We start from the raw sequence: 14,925 nt of genomic DNA, 5'->3' as shown, positions 1-14,925 counted from the left end.
CAATAGACACAGAAGTAACTTCACCAAGCAGTTTTTTGATGGTCAAGGTGGCACGACCAGTTGAACCTGTTGTAAAATCTCAGTGGGTAAATCATTCTCCGCATGTGTAATTCCTGTTTGTGTGGATTCCTAATGACATTTTTAAATAGTAAAAAAAATTGCTGAACCACAGAAAATATAATTGCTCCTGAAAGTCGACATGAAACAAAAGTTGCAATAGTCTTTTCTTCTCTCTAGTGACACACTGTATATCCAGTGCAATATGGGGGCGGGGCTTAATCTTGTTGAATTGGATGGTTGAATCGTTGTGGTTTGCTATTGCTCAGTCTTATGTGAGTGAGAGGTTGCCTTGCCCTTAGCCTGGCTCCGCCCTCCTACGTACTTCCGCTCAATTTCATTTTCCTTCAGTAACTCCGTCTGGGATTGTGGTGTATTCTTTGGTTTTCTCAGATCAATTTTTAACCGGTCCAATCAGCGAACAGAGGGAGTGGCTGAGAACGATGGCGTTGAGATCGTGCGCTAGTTTGAGTTGACATACGTCACGACCAAACGTTAGCAATTGGTTATGGCAGATCCAGAGTGACTCTGGTCAGATCCAATAGTTTTAAACTTCAACAGAGTACCCGCCTACAAGGAAGTTAACGCTTGTCAATGGAGAGAGGCCAGACTCTCTGTACAAATGAAATGTACGAGAGTCTGGTAGAACCAGGCTACCTTGCCCTCGCTCCAGTAATCACATCATCAGAGAAGAGATGTCACTAGAGGGAGGGGAAGAGATTTTGATAAAAAATTTGGCTACGAGCGAGGCACAAAAAAAATTTATATATATATATAGGCTATATATATATATATGTGCAGGGATACGAAATGTATGATGCTGATATTGATATACGTATTTCATCAAAATATCTTCATTTGTGTTCTGGAGATGAACAGAGGTCTTATGGGTGTGGAACGATACGAACTTAATTAACAACAGAATTTTCATTTTTGGGTGAACTATCCCTTTAAGGTGCAGTGTGTGATTTTTAGCGATATCTAGTGGTGAGGTTGCGAATTGCAAATAACAGAAGTTACGGTGGCCGACAGGAAAAGATGTCAATGTCTGAGACAGCAGAGAGTAGCCAGTTAAGCAATGAGGTTTCTTTACAAAGATAAAGTAAGACATTCTGTTTACTTAATTATTTAGTAAAACTAAATATTATTGCGAATATTATTGTTACTTGTTCATCATGGTGTCAGTGTTTTAGTCGCTGACTTTAGCTAGTTTCTTTGCACGAAGAACAACATAGTGACGAAACAAGTTTGTCCTTTTAGGGCTACTGTAGAAACATGACGGCACAAAATGGCGACTTAAGGGGCCCCGCTGTGTATGTAGATAGAAACTGCTCATTCTAAGGTAATACAAAAATAACAGTTCATTATGTAATGTCTTTATACACCTCTGAAAACATAGTTATGTATATGATAGGCTATTGCATTTCTGTCAACAGATCCTCCTAAATATTACACAGTGCACCTTTAACAGTTCTCAAAAATGACTCGGAATTTATTATTTAAACCAGTTCACTAAAACGTACACATTCAATTTTAAATGAATCGAATTCCCACCCAGAATTTCCCTTTTCTACAACTGCTACTGCTAGGCTTCTGAGTATTATTTATTTCACGCTGATAACCCTACTGGACGAGCGTCGCTTTGCGTCATAAATATTCATGAGGCAGGACTGGCACATTCGGGCTCCCGGGCGGCCCCGCCTCCCACTATTCTCAGCGTCTCTCTCTCTCTCTCTGTGTGTGTGAGTGTGTGTATGTATATATATGTGTGTGTGTGTGAGAGAGTGTGTGTGTGTGTGTATACGAACTCCTTGAGCATTCACGATCGCCTCTAATCACTGATCTCCAATCAAACACCAAACCCAGCTTCGCAGAAACGCGGCAGAAAACACAGATAATGGAATATCCGTTTTCCGAATCTATGGCAAATGAACACTGATGGATTAATTGGGGAATAATATACACCCATCGCACGGTAAGTTGTTTGAGGAGGTCGGAGGGGTGAAATGATGAAGCATGTGGTAGTTGTTGCGACCTGCTATTGTCTCGTGCGTCCACTGATATTTTGTGTCCGTTTTACATTTGTTGGCAAGGAAACGGCGAGATTTCTTATACCTCCTTTTATTTGGATATCCAAAATAAATACGAATAAAAATGCGGCAATGGTGTGTAATAGTAAATCATGTAGAACTTGGGTTGTTCGGACACCTAGTGAAAGCTACATGCTGGAAACAAGTGATCTTCTCATACGTTCTTGAGCTTCATCTTCATGATGATTGACACTTGTCCTCATGGCATGATGCATCAGCTATGTAGAATTCGCGTTTAAAATGCACTACTAGGGAAGTTTCAAAGATTTTGTGCTTTGGCAAACGAAATAAGTGATAGGAAGACTTACAACGCGCATTGTATTTAATGTTTAGATGCATTTGACATGGTTTATCTGGTTTGTCATCTGGGGTGTCAGTAATGCTGGCCACAGATGGCTCCACATAAGCTCATCGGAAAATGCATTTAATCAGATACATATATTGGACAGAACAGCATAATTTAGTGATTTGTGTATTGATTTCAGGGTCTCCTGCAGAATTTGTGGGATCTTACTGCATGCAAAGAACAGAATGCAGGACTGTAGTATATTCTGAAGACATGAAGTGGTCACATGATGGGGGAACCCTCACATTAGTGGGCAACACATTGCATTGTATGTTTAAAGGATGGTCTCTGGTTGCTGTGGTTCCCCCAAATTAGGGGTATGGAACTTGACAATGCATGAAATTAAAAGTGATTACATGTATTTTGCGTGGATTTGAGTCAGCTTGACTCTCGCTACCTAATACTGGATTAGTAAATTGATACAAATAAGGTGTGTTTATTGGATTGGTAAAATATGGGTGGTTTTGAATTCAGTTTGGGCGTCTGAATGAACCCATCGGCCCCACATGAATACATTAAACAAACATAAATTGTTAACGTAACTTCAACATCATGGAGTTAAGTTATTTTAAGTGACCCAATTAAGTAGTCTCAAAGTGAAATTTATGATTTCACAAAGCTCCCTGACATGATTCAGGATTTTAGGCATTTGATTTTATATATTTTAGTGTCACACAACTAAATATATAAGACTGTATTAGCTAGTTAAACTATTAGCTAGAAATAGCACATTAGCATCTTAAATGCTAATCAATAAATACTCCTTCAGCAAAGCAGTTAAGAAACTAGCAGTATCAGTCCACAGCATACGCAAATGTTCCACTCTTCTCCACAATGGTAACCCAGTGTAATTTAAATGGTTCTAATAATTCCAACATAATTGAACATTAATACACATCATCAAGTCTTCCCTTTTTTCTCATCTTGCTCAAAAACACATAAAATAACACTTAATTTCAACATTTACTCTCTCTTGATTCAGCCATATTCAAAGCAAGCTGGGAACTAACAAGCACCACCCAGTTTCAGTTAATGCAACAAAAATCATTCATGTAATCCCAACACAAACGGATTAAGTAAACTTTAAATTTTACATATATTTAAGTGGATTGAACACAGTTAAATAAAGGTAGGTCAAAATGTATAGCAATTTTGTTGCTTTAGCTCATTTTAACTGAGCAATTTGAACAAGCAGCAAAAATCTTTTTTCAGTGTTGGTTATTCAACCAAATTTGTTTGACTTTTTTGTGACATGGTAAGATTTTACTACTATTTGTACTTACTGTACATGGGTGCCTTCAGGATTTCATCTGATGTATGGACAGAGAGAAGATTTATCAAAAGTTTAGAAAGAAATGTAATTATTATCCTATTGGTTTAGGTCAAATTAGTTTACTCTAGTATGTTTAACTTAACTTTTACATTTGTCAAGCTAAATTTTATGTTGGTCTAATGTGTAAACCAGCAGTTTCATTCATCATTATAGCCTACACCATGTATATAATGAACACATAAGAAAAGACTGGTGTCAGTACTGACTTCAGTATTGATTACTGAGTGCCCACAGCCTGAGCACAAGCGTTCAAGCATTCAAAAAAGTTACAAACTCCTTTAAATGTCCAACATAACTGACCATTAGGGTTGGGAATCGAAAATCAATTCCAGGTCTAGAATCGGATACACACAAAATGGTCAAAATATCTTCGTAAACCCAGTCGGCTTTGTCTTAAGGGAACGTAAACAGAAAACGCATGTGTAACAGTATATTGGATCCTGCATGAGGTCTAAGGGTGTGTTCACACTTTGATTAAAACAAGCTCTTGTGTGTTTGCTCTGTTAGTGCGGTTCTTTTGAATTGGTATAAATGCTGCCATTCGACGTTGAACCCTGGTGCGCACCAAACAAAAGCGAACAGAGACCCCTGAAACGATGGGTCTCGGTCAGGGTTGCGGGAAGTCGGGGTGTTGGGGGTGCAGCAGCATTTTTAACATTTAGCAATTTATTTGTAATAAACACATTAAGTGGGCTATTAAAAAAAGTGTTATTTATATGTTAAATTATGTTTTTTAAAACATACACGCAGAGTCTGACATCATATTGTGACTGTTGCAGTGTGCGTAGAAATAATTTGTCTGCTGTACTCCTGAGCGCAAGTCCACCGTGGGTGTTGTGTAAGGTAAGCACTATAGGCAGGTTTTTGTGTTCATTTCTATTCCCTGTCGCTGTGCTGGCTCTTTGATTGTATATGACACTGTAAACCGCTCAATAACCCTTTTATTTAAAGACTTAATTTATGTCCCATTGCATTACGATTGAAAGCAGTATAAATAAGGCCAATGTGCAGTCAATGTCCGGGGGTGTGTATGCTGTTTAAACGAGTGTTCTCACTGATACGCTTGTTGCAGAGTTTTGATGAGTTTTATAGACTTGATATTGTTACTTATTCAAAAGTGGTGAACGCCCCAAAAAAACCCACAGCACCCCCAACCTAAAACATCTTCCCACGCCCCTGGTCTAAGTTCTCTTCCAAAGAACTCTGGTGCGGTTCGACTGAAATATGAACGTAACACGGACCAAAGACATCTAAACAAACCAAAAACAGGACATGATGTCACCAGATGCAACCCTAAAAAAGGCTGAAGTGTAACGATGTTGCCCATCGCTTACTGCGGTAGACAGTGTTACTGGTGTTCAGCCGCAACACTGGTTACATCACTTGCCCACTGCAGCATCACCCCCCCCCACCCCCCCACCGTTGTTTAAAAAAAAATATATATATATATAGTAATATAAATTTAGAGTAGGCTACATACAATTAAAAACTGAACACATCTGCTCAATTCAGCATGAGCCGAACAAGAGTTGCAGCTCAGATCAGCAGCAGGATTCAGAGTTCACCTCACTTCACCCATTTCACCTTTCACTGACAAGACGATGGCGGAAGATTTGGTTTCGAAGCAAAATGTAAAAGCTCCTATTTAAGCGAGTTTATCATTGTTCTGATTTGTTGTTTTTCATTAAGAATAGTAATGAACCCACCATTCAAGCAAGTGCTGCGCCCGAATTGCCGCTAATTTGAAAGCGAAAGTAAAATGCGCATGGTCATTCATAACGGCACGGATTCATAACGGCATTCATAACGGCACAGTCCACTGGCACGGATCACAGCCAGCATTTTCAGTTCATCCCTTTGGAAGTTGAGCTTCTGGTGTGACCGGTGTTGTCACGAACCAGGACTAAATGTATATATATTTTTTTTTGAATCCGGACCAAAAGAACTGAACTAAAAGTGTAAACACACCATTAAAGTGACAGTAGCCTAATAAACCTATTGCCATCTGTGTCATTAAAGTTAATCAAAATACAAAAGAAAAAAATCACTCCTTGATCTTGACTGAATAACTTTTGTAACTTTAAAAAGCATTCATCTATTTTATTTATAAAAAGAAAACTATGCAGTGTTATTTTACATTTGATTTCAATTTCTGAACTTGTTCAGTTGTATTTATTTGTGATATTTCTAATTTGTTTTTATTGTATACTGACTGTTTACTTGCCTTTAATAATGTTTGAAATGTATAATAGTCTAGTTTATTGGTTGGTTGTTCTTTAGGCTGCTGTTTTTTTTTTTCATATTGGAATTGAAACTGGGAATCGATAAGCATAATCGGAATCACAGTGCGTACAGCCGTATTTAATTATACTTAATATTGATTTATTTACCGCTCATATACTAAATATGTTTTTGAGCTTTTTTGGAGCAAAAAGTCCACCGTTGTCTGTGATTTTTGCTAAGTAGGACATCTTCTGTCATTCCTTCAATTCTCTCAAATCACAGGGAAATGATAATGTTGTTGAAGCCACATCGCCAACCCTAACCCTAAAATCTGATTGGTTGATAGGAATTCCTGGACAAACAAGGATGTTGATGAGCATAAGGAAAATCCTACAGAGGGATTGATTTAGTAACATCTGTACATGTGCGGAGAACACATGGCTGATAGACGGATTCAGACTGCCGGCGCTATCAAAGAGGAGATGGTTCCTGCTCCTGGATTATTCATGGAAGTTGTGAAGAAATGTCACAATTTTCTGTGATAAGAGAGCTTACAAATATGATTTATATTGGTATTTATCTGCATTTTTCCGCGAGAGGCAGTTAAAGCTGCTGTGTGTGATTCCAAACATTGCTCTGTTTGTTTGAGCATCCTGACATGTTCAGTTTTGGCTCATCCGATGGTGGGAGTTTGAGTCGGGACAAACCGTTTGTTGAACAATGGAAGAATGTTTTCTTGTTTGATGTTTCAGAAATTTAATTTATGATGTGATTGAACATATATAGTCACCACTACAGAACTACAGAGCTTACTAATATTGTCCAAGTAATTGTATCTAATTTATAAGTTCATTAGATGTAGACGTTAGAGTGTTTTTCCATCTATCAGAAGGCTGGTTTAGGGTTTCCAGAGCCGTAGAAAAAAACCTGGGAATTTAAAAATGGAAAAAGTCACAAAATTCATAAATGTACAGATACACTACAGTTCAAAGGTCTGGGGTCGTAAGATTTAAAAAAAAAAAAATATATATATATATATATATATATACTTTTTTGAAAGAAGTCTCTTCTGCTCACCAAGCCTGAATTGTGAAATATTACAATTGTAAATAACTGTTTTCTATTTTAATGTTTTAAACTATAATTTATTTCTGTGATCAAAGCTGAATTTTCAGCATCATTACTCCAGTCTTCAGTGTCACATGATCCTTCAGGAATCATTCTGATATGATGATTTGATGCTCGAGAAACATTTCTTATTATCAATAAGTTGTGCTGCTTCATATTTCTGTGGACAATTTTTCCAGGATTCTTTGATTAGAAAGTTCAAAAGAACAGCATTATTTAAAATATTAATCATACAAAATGTATTTTCTGTCACGTTTAATCAATATAATGCATCCTTGCTGAAAAAAAAACAACCTTACTGACGCCACACTTTTGATCGATATTGTGTGTACAGAATATATTCTTTGTTTATTCGGACTCCAGTGTTTCCCACAGAATTAGATTCTATTTGCGGTGGTGTGGTGTTTGGGGACCGGGGGGGGGGGGGGGGGGGGTGATTAAGTTAAATATATCATATATATATATATATATATATATATATATATATAATGTTTATATATATATATATATATATCATATATTTTTATTGACAAGTACACATTCCCATTGCCAACACTTAGTGTCAGATAACTTAAAGACTTTGCCATTGCTACATTTCTATGCTATGACTGCTCCACAGACTTTTTGTTGCAAATTTTGCTCACACACAAACCTGGAACTGGACACACACACACACACACACACACACACACACACAAACTTACTGACACACTCAAACACAGGCTCACACACTCAAACACAGGCTCACACACACTCACACATTCAAAAAGACTCACACACACAGATTCAAACACAGACACACACTCACACTCACTCAGACCCAAACACAGACTCAGACACACACAGGCTCACACACACACACCAAACTGGACCTGGAGGTGGACACACACAGACTCAGACACACACACACGCACACCTGGAGATTGAGGTGGACAAAAACCAACACACACCAACCTGAACCTGGAGATAATAATAATATAATGTCTAGTCTGGTGGCTGTGATATGAGCCTACCAACGTCCGTTGCAATGATTTTTGGAATGACTGATCGCGAGAGGAACAAATTACGTTTTAGTCGCATAACATCGGTTAATGGAAACGCCGTCATTTCGCAATAGTTGTAACGTTAATTGATATTTATAAAAAAAAAAATCGCAAAAGTTTTGCGCGAATCTGTAATGAAACGCGACCGCGCTTAACATCTAGACAACTTCTCAGAGTTATGTTGAGCAACAGTGTTCATTATACTAACCATTCAACTCCGGATTGATTCTGGAATCTTCGCTGGGGGAATAAGCATTAAGCACCGGCAACAATCCGCCCTCTACATGCTCATGGTTTGATTCAGATCGTGCGGTAAGAGAAGGAGGGGCTAGTCGTGCCTCCATTGTCAGTTTGTGAGAGAGAGGGGGAGCAAGCAGCGCGAATAAAATACAATTTGACCCATATTAAATAGTTAAAAAATCTGAATCAATCCGTGGCGGTCAGGGTTGATATGTGGCGGGCCGCCACAAATTAATGAATGTATGGGAAACCCTGGACTGTATATATAGACTATTGTGTGGACACTGCAAAACAGCACAAAAATGCAGCAAATATCATGTCATTTGTTCAGTCAAAAAGAAAAGAAAATATTGGGACTGCCTAAACCTCTTTCCTGAAGATCTGATGGTTCAGCAAATGTTAAGCGCCACACATGATGAATGCTAACTTCAGTGGGAACATCTGTGAGACTGAGACGCGTGCTGTGTTTGAGCACATTGTGTTTGACAAGGGCTTATTTGTAGATTTTCATTTGGAAAGTGTCCTGGCAGGATATGAGCAACATGAATATATAGACATCTACTTGATTGTTTAGTTGTAAAAGCACCGTTTAATTGAAACTGCTAAGAACTGTGCCAGGTCAGATATCCGTCAGATGTGAAGTCGGCTGGAATGGAGAGAACGGGAAGATGAAGAATACTGAGATCCGCCGTGACCCTTTTCATTCTTCTGAAGTTTATTTCTGAAACTCTGTTCAAGTGCTGTGGTTAATTCTCTAATCGGAAACGCCTCAGTCGAGATTTTAATTACCCAGCAGTTGAAATGCGAAGGAGAATCACGGTTTCCCCGTAGAACAACTGCGGACTTTCCTGTATGCAAGTAATGGATTTTCTCCGTCTGTTAATTGCTGGTGGATTGGAAAAAGGATATAGCGCAGAGCTCTTGAAGTGTTTGAAGAGAGAATTATCCACGCGAGACGCTTTGGATTTATGTTTTAGTTCCAGAGAACACATTTAAACTGAACTCTGCTTGACTGCGCTTCATTTGCTCATTTCTGTGCTGGCGTTTTTAAAACGGGTTAGATGAATACTTAACCCTTCAGAGTTAAAAACATAATTTAGTGTCACAGTTAATATACAGTATGTCAGAGCGCTGCTCCATGTACATGCTAACACTGGTTTGTTATGTTTTCTCCTGAAAATGTGAGTGGTGTTTCCCATTCAAAGCTTTCTAGGGAGTTGTGGGTGGTTATTAGGTGTTCTGTGTGGTTCATAATGGTCACCGGGGTGTTGCTTACAGCATTAGCATTATTGTTCTGCTTTCTAGGGTAGCGTCTCTTGACCAAATTTCCATATAGGCCTACCTAGTAGGGCTGCATGCCATTAAAAAAAAAAAAAAAAATCCTGACATTGCCATATTTTGTTTTTCTGTAGCTATATTTCAATATGAAAATACTGGAATTTTCACCAGATGACTTGAATAATATTTGGATAGAATTATCCACAATATAATAATTCCAGTGATTTTGTTGGGAAGCTATTTTTATTTTATTTTAATGAAACACTTAGGGTGTTCACACTTTTGGCTGATTCTTTACAAGAACCAGCTCAAACCCCTTTCAGTTACTATAAAGTGAACTGAGTCAAAGACTTTAGATATACAGATGGTGCACTCGTATTACTTTTAATGGAAGTACAACGTGCAATATTGTAGAACTGTGAAGCCGTTCTGTGACCGGGACTAAGTTTATCTAACCTATTAGACCTATTTTCAGGCTCTGCGTCATATCATTACGCCTGCTGCACTCATGGTACGGCAGCAAAGTTTCTTGATTATTACGCAGGAATGAGAGTATAGTTCCTAGCCATATCAGCCTAGAAAATCGCAACTTTATATTTTCCGTCGGTCTTAGTACACGATGTAACTACAGAAGAGTATCGAAACTCTTTGGTCATTTTTTTTGAGAGAGATGCTAATGGTCTTGTCCGATTCAATGATCTATGCTAAAAGTGGTACCGCCAAACCCGGAGATCGGCTGAATGGATTCGAAAACGGTATAACTCAACTGTTTAACTCTGGGGGAGTTGTAAAATGAGCCTATTTCCAAAAAAAGTGGAGTATCCCTTTGAGGCCGCATTTACACTGCAGGTCTTGATGCCCAAATCTGTTTGTTGACTCTCTGATTTTTTTTTTTATGACCAGCTGGCATCTTCTTCTTTTAAAAGTGACCCATATCCAGGGCCAGATCAGAGGCCTTTGGGCTCTTAAGGGGCCCTTTATCCACAAAACTATTATCTACATTCACTCAATCTTCTTTATCACAAATCGCAAGTTATCAGCCTTTATTTTGCAGGAATAAATGCCATTAACAAAACATCCGAACCAATGAAGATTGTGTATTGTGCATCTTTTAGCAAAACTTGTCTTTCTGTGTCTTAATGAATGAAGTTATGCTTCATATAGAGAGATAATAATATAGATTGTGCTTTTTCTTTCCGTTTGTTCTGTCTCAAACAAAGAGCTTATCGACGCCACTTCTTGAAATGAACTTTTGCATGTTTTGTGATTTAGATGTGGACTGTGGTCTTGAACTGAACGTGACGTGTCCGGTGTGCGATACCTGTGAGTTGCTAGACGGAGTGCGTCTTGATACTTCTCTGGACACATGCATTCAAAGCAAAGTGATAGTGTCATTTTAAAGAGACCGTCAACTCATTATAAAATGTGGTTATTATTTTTTTCCGGCGTCACCATGCATTAATGTGGCCCTGCCCATATCTGATGTCTGCATTTACACAATGCCACCCTCTGGAAGGCATTACAGTCTGGTTAAAACAAGAACTACGAAATAGCTTTTTTCCAGTAGTTATAAAGACTTTAAATTCTATTTGATTTTATAGGTTACCACTGTTCTTCTCTCTTGTGTATTATTGTAACTAAGCGTACAATTATGATTTAACAATCTTTGTTGTTGTTTTGTAAAGCATTGTATTTGGTACCTGCAATTCTTATAACACATTGTGTATACGTGTTGGACGCCTTATACCAGTAAAACAACCCAAGGTAGTCATTGTAGCCAATCAGAGACAGAGATGTTGAGCGCGTGAAGACGATGGCCAATCAGAGACACATGATGAGCGCGTGAAGACAATGGCCAATCAGAGACAAAGATGTTGAGCGCGTGAAGACGATGGCCAATCAGAGACAGAGATGTTGAGCGCGTGAAGACGATGGCCAATCAGAGACACATGTTGAGCGCGTGAGGACGATGGCCAATCAGAGTGGTTTATGAATTCGTTCAACAGCGCTCAAAATGCTAGATGGAAATCCTGGTATCGTCACATTTTTTAAATTTCAGTACCGACTTGGTACCAAAGTAGGTACAGTACTTTTGACAACACTAAAGATTTGACGTTATTCGCCACTATCGTTTTTTCAATGACGTATTATCCGACTCGCATTGACAGGGATATCTGATCTGTCTGCTTACATGGCAGACAAAAATGCACATATCTGATTTATATCATATTTATTTCCTCATATGAATGAGTCCTGAAACCATTCTGAGAATATCGGAATCCATGTGCTTTTTTCCTGCTTACACGTTCGTGGGTCATATCCCATCTGTGCCATATGGGAGGAAAAATCAGAATTGGGTCACTTGAACCATATAATGTAAATGTGGCCTAAGATGCATTTAGAAAATGGAGTAATTTCCATTTAATGCCGACTTTAAGCTTAGAGAATCGAGCCGTTAGCTTAGCAACATGCTAACACTTGTATCTTTGTTGAAATCAATAGCATCTAACGCACATGAGGAGCTCTAATTGAGTTTTTCTAAAGAGTTTGTGCCTATGAAGAGCGCTCAGTTCAGCTGTGGACAGGAGGCAGCTTTCTATGTTTTACAGTCTGTGTCTACCAGTTGATGCTTCATCATTTATCTGAGCTGGGCCTCATGAACCCCCAGTCCATTAGTGGCTTCTGACTGGTATCACATTACACTGATGGCAGTCAGAGAGACGTTGTGCTGGAGAAATGTCACAGTTTGTCCCTCAGGACAGTGCTTGGATCACAGGCTCAGATACAGTATACATGAGCTGGACAGATGCTGTGTTGGCTGGGATGGACACAGCCAGAGGACAATATCTGACATCAACATAGTTCTGGAGGATTTCCTACACATGCAGATGTCTTGCAAACAGCTAGTTTGTCTTATACGGTATTTATGCATGCGACATTTCATTTAGCTTTTCCTAAAGGATGAAATTAAACAAGCTAGCTATTTTTATCTCTTTTTTTGAGCACATAATCAAAGGAGATCAAGCCTGTTTTAAGTATAAGTAGGGGTGTTTGCTAAGGCAAGCATTACTATTAATATTGTTCATATGTTCAGTTATTGCATTGGTGATAATAATACAGGGCGAGCACATTAAAATATTTTAAGGGGCATAATGAAAATGTATTAGAATACAAAAAGTACACTAGGATTTTAAATATTTATACACACACACACACACACTATCTTGCCGATACTAGTAAAATCTTTATATTGAATAATGTGTTAAATGATGTTCTTAGTCTCAGCCCAAACAGAAGCTACAGTTTACTTTGAATTAAATGCCTGATATAGTTTAATAACCAGGAGAAAAAAAAAATCTTTATTCATAATGCATGACTTTTAATTATTAACCCGAAATAAACTTGAAATGTCTATGCTTTACTATTGCTGGCTTCTCTTTTAAAAAAAAATGATACAAATAATATGCAGCGCACTCTTGCAATCATCTGCTATATATTACAATACAAACGCCATAAAGTAAACATTGTCATATTACATCAACAGCAATTTCTTGGCATCCTTTTAAAGTTTAATATTTTAAAGTTTCAAGTTTTTTCACTTTCAATAATGCAACGATAGCCTAATATTTCTCCAATAAAACATGCTTTATTAAAACACTTAAATTAGCTCATGTCTCAGCTTATATTAAATTGTTTATTAATATTACTTAACATTACTTAAGACAATAAATTAATTTAAAGTTACAAAAATATAACATAAATGCATTTTTCATGAGTTTAGTAAGCTTATAATTCAGTTAACGAAACCAAGGCTTTAATGGCATCCCCAGTATATATATATAAAAAAAAAATAATTGAGTTAAATTTATGGGATACAATTCCGCTAAGATGACAATTGATGCACTTGATTAGGATAACATGATTATTTAAAATATTTCATATCAGAAAGATGTTTGTATGTATATATATATATTTTTTTTTATATGAATAAAAGACAAATTTTGTGTTCGTGATTTTAACACATAATGTTTTAAGTATATAATTTCAATATACTGTACACTAAATATTGGAAGTCTGGTTGTTTTTTGACAACATTTAAAAAACTTGTTTAAATGTACTTAACATGGGGTGATGATTTTTAATTATTTTTTTTGTGTGCTTGTAAAATGCTGTGTTATGTTTAAAGGGGCATATAATACCCCTTTTTACAAGATGTAATATAAGTCTCAAGTGTCCCCAGAATGTGTCTGTGAAGTTTCAGCTCAAAATACCCCACAGATAGTTTATTATACCCTGTTGTAAATGCCTATTTTTGAGTAGAAGGAAAAACATGCTGTTGCTTGTATCTTTAAATGCAAATGAGTTGCTGCCCACCACCCCGCTTTCCAGAAGAGGGCGGAGCCTGTACTGTTTGTGCCTCGGATACTCTGCCAAAAACTAAAACATGTTTGGTTTTGATTATCATATCTATCGCGATCACGCTCACGTGACATTGCAGTTCTTCATCATCATGAAAGTTTGTTATTTGCGTGCGTTTTAAAGTCCGCAGCTGGATGTCAGATGGAGCGTCCCTTGAGTATTAAACTAAGTTCTCTTTCACGTCTTATTGCGCATAAACTGTCAAATACACACAAGGATATGTCAAAAACACAAAGTTCACATAAACACAGGCGGCTATGTTTGCGAATGTAAACAGCAAGTAAAGAAATCGCATGTGTATTTTAGATCTGTGTATTAAAGTGAAAGCGTAATATACAGTACCTACTGCTATATATGCTGTTAATATATGAATCAAACAACAAAAGAAAAACAGAAAATCACTCTACTTTTGAATGAATAACTTTAGTAGCTTTAATAAGAATATATTTCTTCGGTGAATGCTGCTGTTGAATGCTCTGGCGAGGAGATAAACATGGACTGTGTTCAGCTCACTGAGGGCGGGGTCTGTGCTAATAGGGCGGAGTCTGTCAGCAGTGGTGGGCGTGGCCTAAGCATGTGTGACATCACAAAAACTATAATCTGCAAACGGCTTGTTCTGAGACGCTGCTTATGATTTATGTGGATTAAAAAAAGAGGAGTGAGTGGATTTTTATCATTATAGGATGGTTGTGTACACGGCTACACGCACTACAGACACACATTTATGTTCAAACACCATGTAAAAGGGAATTTTGCATAATAGTCCAC

At 37.7% G+C, this 14,925-nt stretch overlaps 1 protein-coding gene across 2 annotated transcripts in view; it reads left to right on the top strand.

Moving 5' to 3' along the window:
* The first annotated feature begins 1,696 nt into the window (after window positions 1–1,696).
* plppr1 (phospholipid phosphatase related 1) overlaps window positions 1,697–14,925 on the top strand; it is a 61,537-nt gene continuing 48,308 nt past the window's right edge. The window contains exon 1 of one of the 2 annotated variants that reach the window (XM_084399907.1): window positions 1,697–2,032. The gene's annotated coding sequence lies outside the window, so the exon portion shown is untranslated. Of the gene's footprint in view, window positions 2,033–12,495; window positions 12,659–14,925 lie in introns of those variants that run through there. The other variant, XM_084399908.1, reaches the window with a different exon arrangement.

Source organism: Rutilus rutilus (assembly GCF_951802725.1).
Source record: "Rutilus rutilus genome assembly, chromosome: 25".
Classification (NCBI taxonomy): Eukaryota; Metazoa; Chordata; class Actinopteri; order Cypriniformes; family Leuciscidae; genus Rutilus; species Rutilus rutilus.
Note: the sequence above shows the minus strand (reverse complement) of the source record. Positions and strands in the feature narration are given on the sequence as shown.